Source organism: Tauraco erythrolophus, chromosome 9, assembly GCF_009769465.1.
Source record: "Tauraco erythrolophus isolate bTauEry1 chromosome 9, bTauEry1.pri, whole genome shotgun sequence".
Lineage (NCBI taxonomy): Eukaryota > Metazoa > Chordata > Aves > Musophagiformes > Musophagidae > Tauraco > Tauraco erythrolophus.
Window position 1 is genome coordinate 8,654,850 of NC_141473.1, and position 8,664 is coordinate 8,663,513.

Consider the following 8,664-nt stretch of genomic DNA (forward strand, 5'->3'; position numbering starts at 1 on the left):
TCTCAACCTACTTGGAAGTGCCGAAAAGCTGAAAATGTTTGACCAATGTGACCCAGTTCTCGCTATCAGTCTCAGTAACCGGAGTCCATCTCAGGTCAGCAATCTCAGCCCATATTTACTGGCCAGTTGCATAAAAGCAGTACCACAGAGGGCACTGACAGGCAGCAGCATTCTTCTGGCCGACCACGGATGCCCTGGTAACGCGAGGTATGTTGGCACTAGCTGCTCTGTGTTGTACCTAGCCTTTGTGTCTACTTCATCACCCGGGCCTGTCTAGCCAGTGCAAAGGTCCCTTAGACCACACTAATAAACCCTTTCAGAGCTACAAGCTGACAAGCAGGTCATGCCAGGCTTGCTAGCTCCAGCTCTTTAGCTGGTCTGGGAAGAATAAGAAGTTGATTTTAACCATTGCACTTGTCCTTAGGTGGAAGCTTAAAAGGTACAAAAGCTAAACCCTACAGATTTACGGAACCACAGGGAGATGTAAACTCCTTCAAGCACAGAAGCCAGCAAATCTGCTGAAACTCTGGGGTAATTTTCAAAGCCAAATTAAAACATCATGGTCCTGTCCTGATAATGTTTATGGAATGGGATATGTATGACAGAAGGAAGTGCTTACTGAAAATGGGCAAAAGCCTGAACATGCAAAAATTACTATTTAGGAAACCACCATTTATTTAAGCAGGAGATACTGCAAAGAGCACGCTACTGAGAAACAGAAACGTGTGTCCCGATAGGTAAAGATAGAGAAATCATACTTTCTTTTTTTTTTTTCCTTGACTTTATGAATTGACCCATGGAAACCGATCCCCTTTTTGAGAGGTAAAGCAATTCTCTCAGGAGTATGCTAACCAAAATGCAGCTGATGGGAGCCCAGCATCTCCTTCATACATCCCCAAACCTGACTATTAGTAATGACATCCTCTGCATGCTTTGTTGTGGGACAAAGACTTTAACCCTTAAGTGAAAGTTAATTCAGGAAGAAGGTTTGTAAGGATTGTTAGAGGTGGAACAAAGATCCACAGAGGATTGCATCTGGCAGTGGGGAGTGCACAACCCAAACTGAGCTGCCACACATGGCTTATAAGGAAACAGAAGAGGAGGTAAAAATTGAAAGCAAAAATATGGTCTTGAATCTTGTATTGCCTCCTCTCTGGGAGGGTCACAGTAGAAGTGAGGCATAAAATCAACCTCTTACCTCTTCTCAGTTCCCTCCACTGTTTCTGGATAAGAAAAAAAAAATATATCCAAAAGGCAGGCAGTGGAAAAAATTGCTTCAGAGCACCACAACACATGGGAAACTTAACTGCTGGCAATGATTGATCTCCGTGTTCTCCTCTCCCCCAAAATTACTGCTACTGAGGTTGCTTAAGAGGGTTCATATGGCGGTTTGTGTAGCATTGCTTAGTGCTGAAATGATTAGCTGTGATTGGTACTGCTCATGCTCGGAAGGTGTATGTGTCTTTCACCTGAGGGTATGTCCAAGTTTGCACTTTTTGTGTGAAGTGCAACTTGACAAGAGCTGCAGCAAAGAGGAAATAGCAGGGGGAGGCTCAGGTAAAAGTGATTTTTGTTATGTTGCAATGATAAAGGAATTAATTGAGGGTGGGCAGGAAGAATGCAGAAAAATGTGACAGCATTTGGACCTAGGAAGACTGGCATTCACTGTGAACTGAGGATATCCAATGTTAGTATTTTCCTGCATTTTTTTGCCTTTTTCTTTTTTCCCCTCTCTTTTTCCAAAACTACCTGTCTAGAACATGCTTCCATTTTCTGGAGGAAATTCTTACACTGATAGTTACCTTCTTGTGTAAGTTCTTGTGTTGTCTTATGGATTTCTGTACATCTCACAGCAGGTTATTATGTGTCAGGTCTTCAGTCATAATGGCTGGTAATTTGTTGTAAAAAAATGAAAACACTGTTCACTTGTTCCTGTTGACTTAGACATTGCTCTGAGGACATTGCTCTTTGGACTGTCCATACTTTGGAAGTCGAATCATGAAGTTTGGCATTTTCTGTTAGCATAATCATCCTGCATAAGTATTGTACATATCCAGAAAACGATCCCTCTCAATAAACATTATTCTCTTTTTTTATTAAAAAGCATGTTTTTGTGAGAAAAAAATTCCTGGTTGTTTGTTCTGGTTTGATTTATCAAAAAAAAAAGGAAGCTTGACTTGCAAAAAAAAAAAGAAAAAAAAAAAGGAAAACAAACTTATTAAAGGTTGATCTCATTGTTCCTTGTTGTTTTACAGTCCACTATGATCTAAGAAAATAAGAAATAAAGCTTTTCCCTTTAAATATCTGTGCATTTGCTTGCTCCCTAGTCTTTTTGTGTTAGTGAATGTGGCCTGCAAAATTACAATGAGCAGGGAATATCAGATGGAAATGACGGAAAGATGGGCACAAGAGTCGCCAGCTGGCCCTATTCATGCTTGTTCACTGTCTGGCACGCAAGCACGCCTCCACACCCATCCCACCCCTCCGTCCTGCCAGGCCAGAAGGAAAGGGCTGGCTCCTGTTTTCACACAATGGGAGCAGAAGAGCTGCAAAGGCTTCGAAGACAAAAAGGGTCTGCGGTGGAGGGGGATATTTTAGGAAAGGCAGAGTGTGCTGGAAGGGGAAAGGGAAGGTCGACAAACAAGCTGTCACAATGCACTTGCTCGTGGTGATGACTAGAAACCAGGAAAACGATTTCAGCATTTACTCATGTTCAGACTGAGAGTTAACAAATGAGTGTGTTGTGGGCAAAGAGCAATCTCAGCAAACTGCTGCCCAACAAAGGGCAGGCCATAGCCTCCCGCCATTTTAAGGGCAGGCAGTTTCCATTACTGGTGCCTTGGAGAAGGGGAAGCAAGGTTTGGGGGGAGCATGCAAGAGGGAGAGATGGAAGGGGTAGAAATGTATCTTAATCCAAGACAAAAGGGCTGCTCTTTTAGGACGGAAAAAAACTCACAGCTGATGCAGCAGCAGGTCACCATCCTACATGTTCACCATCATGTTTTGGCAGCTCCAGAAGGGACCAGAGTTGCATGAGGTGATGCAAGCAGGAGATGTTTAGCTACACTGGCATCATGTGCTGCTCAGAATATGTATGTTTCTGGAGGTGGGAGGGGAAGGCAGCAGAATCTACGGGAGCATCCAACAGTTTTGGTTTCTGGGCCACCTATTGAGGTTGCTTGGATTTAGGAGTCACACTGCTGCTGTTACAGTCCTGTGCATAAAGTGATGCAGATACTTCAGCTCCTGCAGTGCCACCTCCAAGCGTTTAACCCTTTCAAAGACACAGAGTCGGGGAATGCGATGCACAAAAGCAATCAAAATGTTTGACAGTATGAGTTAGCATTAGGCCTTCCTTCTGCTTGCTTTCCCTCCTCCTTTATGCTGCCACAGCACCAGCACTGTGAAAGAAGAGAATAGGGAGGGAGGGACAGCAGTGAAACCTCCATTCAGGCGGTACAGCTCCATGACAAACTCACTGAGCAGCAGCCTCTCCAGGGACAGATGAAGCCGAGCTGTGTTTGACACCACTAAGCAGCCAGCTATGCATGACCAGATGGGTTCTTTTGTGTGCGTCATCTGTGGGTTTGATTTTTAGGCATTGTTTTGTTGATTTTTTTTTTTTTTTGCTTTTAATTGTTACTATTCACGTATAACCTGCCTTTGACAGTTTCCCTCTGGGTTGAGAGATAATGGCAACAGGGCTACTTTTACTGTACAAAGGCCAACTGGGTAAGTTACTAGCAATGGTCTGCCTAGAAGGTGCTCAAACATAAGCCATTGTATCACATTGTCCTTCTTCCACATGTATATATTATGCCATTAATAAAGAATGATGCCTCATTGCACCAATCTCTTGTCAAGACAGAGAGGACCGGTGTCCTCAGGAGGAAATTGCTTTCCCTCCCCACTGGCCTGGATGCCAGTTGTTAAACAAACGACGCCCATCGCACCCAGCGATTTCAGTAGGACTGTTAGGTGTAGTGATGCCCAGATAAGTAGGGTTATCTACTTTTAATGGCATTTATGGAATCATTTCAGTTAAGTGGGTTGAGTTATGCAGAGACATTTTAAATTATACCTGGTAAGCAGATGAAGAAAGCAGTTTGACATCTTCAAAGCAGGTGGATGACGGACATGTTAGAGGGGGCAAATTGGCCAGCTTCCCGTTAGGAGTTTTCTGAAACATGCAGTTCCTATGTGCCATTAAACCAGTAGAAGGTCTCAGCTGTCTAGAACACGGCTTTTGAAAGGTGGTCATAACCGTTTTCCAAGCCTGCTCCTACAGCTCTCCAAGCCACTCTGCCCAAGCAATTGGCCAGCACTGACACTTGCACAGTTCCTGTGTGTTGGCAACAAAAACTGTCCATGTTATTGTCTGCTTCATGCTGAATTCTGTTTTACATTCAGAGACAGGCGTATGATTTCCTGAAACAATTTTTTGGTAACAATGAACTCAATTGTTTTGGTGACACACATGTCTTTTTTGGTCCTACGTACAAATTACAACCTCTAATTCTGCATCGCCAATTTTTTTTTAATCTATATTAATTACAGAAAACTGTAGAGCAACAGCCAGGAACAAGCCAAAATAGGGACTGGGAATCGTTGTGCAAAAGTAATTGTGCAGAAGGTTTTTGGGTTTTTTTGTTTTTTTGTTTTTTTTCCAAAGAGGATGTTAGAAAATACGTTGCTTTGATGTAGAAAGCATAATTCACAGCGTCTTTAATAAAAAACAAATTTTTTGTTTTGTAGCATTACAAAATAAAGACTGGTAGTCAATTGCTTTGGAAGGACCTGACTTTCAAGCCTCTGAATTGCTATTGTATATATTTTTTTAAAAAAGAACAACATTCCGCCAACATTTTCAGTGAGGTTAGCTAAACAGGTGGTATTTATCTCTGGGTTTGCAAGTGTGCCACATCCCTCATGCTTTCAAAAGCGACATTAACGCAAAAATCTTAAAGAGAGGCAGTTGCAAAAGTATCTCACAAAGTACACGCACACGCATACACACACAGAGATATACAAGCATAAATACAAAAATTAAAAAATAAGTCTGCATTCACCAATTGGCTGCTGACTTCATTCTGGATTTGAGAGACCTCAAAGGTAGTATTAACCTGGCTGAGCTGTGATATTTGCCTGTTTGTCAGAGGTCAGAATCTGGTGGCTATATATACAGTTTAGCTTTTATTTGTCTCCAAAACAATATTTGTCAATACCGCAGTGCTGTTTGGAGCAGATCAATGGCTGCACATAACTCACTGCCTGAGGGCTTTATTATTAATACAAATGTAGGTAGGCCAGATATTGAGTGCCATTATTAGAAAGGGATTGTCCTTCCCTCTGTGACTTTGACTGATGTCAAATGAACTTAAAGCCCGTTAACGTGTAGCCAGGATTCTGGTTGTGCTTGCAAGAAACTCTTTTCCTCTCTGCCTGTCGTGGGATTTGTTGAACAATCTAAGGAAGATTATCAAACTGTGTTTTGGAGTGCTAGCTATCTGAGCGAGCATATAGAAAGAAGTCTGCCTTCTTGGGTGAAGGGCTGAGTCATCTCCTTTCAGCCTCTTCAGTGAGATGGGACTGGACCAGTTTGTGAGATGCTCCAGAACCTTCATCCTCCTTAAATGTAGCACGTGGGGCTGTGGCATAATTAAGAACGAACATGGTCACTCTGGTTTGAAGTAGTGTCTCATTTCATAAAAAGAGAGAAGCACATGTGAAAAAAAAATACATACTGCTGAAGCAGGAGACTTTTCCATTTACATCCTGATACCCGTGTTACCTCAGACACGGGAATCATTGCACAATGTTTTATTGCCACGTTAGTGTGACCTGAGGTTGGTCACAAGACCTGTCAGTGCAGTCCAATGCCTGCTGCACCTCAAGTGCCACCGCTTGCTACTACCCCAGTGGGCATCGCAAGCAGACAGATGCGAAGCTGAGGAAGATGCTTTCCAGGCACACAGCTGGCTGCAGAAACAGTCGCCCTGTCAGGTCTGGTGGTGCCCAGGTAACTGATGTGTGAACAGGCAACTGACTGGTGAGCTGTGCTGTGTTATTCCTTTGAATAATATTTAACCTGAGCTCATAAAACAAATCCTGTTGACCAAAAAAGAGACAAATAGCTGCATATAATGCCCCTTGGTCACTAGCACATTAAGTATTGTGGTGAGATTTCTTCCTGAAGTGAGCATATATATGCATGTTTAGATAACTTTCTTTTTTTTAAAAAAACAATTTTTGTAATAAACAAGACAATCTTGTGCTTACTTGAAATGTAGCAGTGAGATTTTTAAAAATGCCACTCAGTGTAGAAGAGGATTATCTTTCTGCTGAAGAACACAAAGTTTGTGTAGTTGAGGGGTTTCTCTTATGATTACAGACTATCTGCACTTGACAATAACTTAACTTTCAACACCTAGGGACATTAATTTCACTTGACTTCCTGTCTTAAGGTCAAAAACATTAATCAGCACTTCTATCATTAGCTCAGTTTCCTTTTCTATTAAGCGATTATGATCACTTACTATTAATGATTCGTGAAGTTTTAATAAATTTTTGCTAGTGTGAAATTGCTTAATTAACTAGTTACGGCTGAGGATGTGGGATGGCTTTTTTCATCATATTTGTAGTCAATAAAAAGACAAAGCAGGTCTTTTTTTTTTTTTTTTCAGTGCTGGAATTATTGTATTTCTGGACCTTGTGACTTTTGCAGTTCTTTATATGGAATGGCACTACCAAGGCTGCTTACTAAACAGGAGAGGAAAGAAAATATCACATCTTTTAAGAGCTATTGTTTTAACTTGTGTCATATTTCTACTGTTCTGGCATTGAAACAACAAGGTTAAAAAACAAAAGCCAGACCCTTTCCGTTAATACAGAAGAGTCATAACACAGCAAATCCCATTGCCAAAAAGTAATGTCTGAATACTGGCTTGGCTTTCCTGTAGCTTGCTATTACTCACAGACACATCGAAGCAACCAATGCCAGATGCTCATTTGGAGCTTGGCTGAGGTTTTTATTGGTTAACCGACTTTTTTAAACACTCGTCAACCAGGGGCTGGTCTAACAGTGGCTGACAAACTGGAAAGTAACTCTGAATACTGAACATATCAAGAGGGTATATTAAAGAAAACAAAGGAGGTTGCAACGGTAACAGTTTCTCAACTAACTGCCCCCTGTTCCCAATTTTCTGGTTTACTGACATCAGTGAAATTTGCGGAGAAGACTATACCTTCTAGAGCCATTGCAGATGTACTCCCTTTTGTACTGGAGCCAAATTTTCTGGACCACTCAAATGGAGGAACAGAGTCAACTGCGGCACCCTGGCTTTGCTGAGCACTATTTCTGTGACATTGCACCCATCTCACAGCAGTGAGGTCCTGAACAATGTAAGATTAAATCCTTTTCAGTCTTTGTTGCTATACTGATAGTAATGTTCATGGAACGGAAGTTGTATTATCTGTTTTAAAAGCCCTAGCTGGGATGCCATCTGGGTCAGTAGTGTCCCTTTTCAGTAAATCTCATCCAACTGGTGCTGAAAAATTGAAGATGGTTTCGAGAGAGCCAAAAGGATGATTCTAAGGCTCTGTGAAAAGCATGACTAATAGTAAATCTCTGTCAGTGCAATCTCATCGCAAAACCACAGTGTATTGTCTTGAACATGGACTGTAGGTACTTAACAAGGAACAGAAATTAGAAAATAAATAGTTTTCCATCCTGTAGAAAAAGCTTTAACAAGGCTGACTGGCTGGCTGTTAAATCTAGACCAGTTCGGAATAGAAGAGTGTCATATTTTTAGCAGACAAGGTAAGTAAACATACGAACAAGTAAAAAAGATTTGTACTATGTTCTCCATCACTGAACAAAATCTTTAAAACCAGATAAGGTGTTTTTCCCAGAGAAAAGCTGTGTTCAAAGAATAATTCAGGAAAGTCCTACACCTTGCATAGTGCCAGAGGCCAGTCTCTTAGTCTATAATGGATAAATCCATTTATTTAATATTTATTTGTGTAGTGTTTGGGGTTGTTGCTTTGAGATGTCAGAATAGAGTCTTTGCACAGACTTAGAAGATCCTTTGTATTCTAAAATGCAAGAACAAGACTCTGATTACACTCTGATATAGACTTTGAAATAACTCTGGTTATTTCAACCATGGAACAATCACAGCAGATCTTGACTGAGAGCATATGTGTGTGAGTGGAAAGGTTGGCATTGCGTAGGTCTGCAAAATGTCTCATGTTGGCTGACTCCAGCACTGAAGAAGGATAACACCAGCACAGCGCAGTCAGAGATTTTGCTCTAAGAAGTATTCTGTTGTACCACCGTAGAACCAAGTGGCATGATTCACACCTGTATTTCAATTCAAACCTAGTGTCAGTCTATCAAGAATTGAACAGATCCTCACTTTCCAGTATAAAAATGGAGAATGCTCTGGATCAGTAGAAAAGACTGCCTTGCATAGCCTAGGATTAAATAGAAGTAAAAATAAACTAATCAGCTTCTCATGTCTCCAGTAAAAGCTGTGGCATTGTAAATAGCAGTTCAGTCCAAAGGACACAGTTGCACCATACTGCTGGGACAAGGTCATAACTTTATTGGTAGCTGAGTGACCATCTGTCCTTGCAGATGTTAGATATCATCTCCTTGGAGAG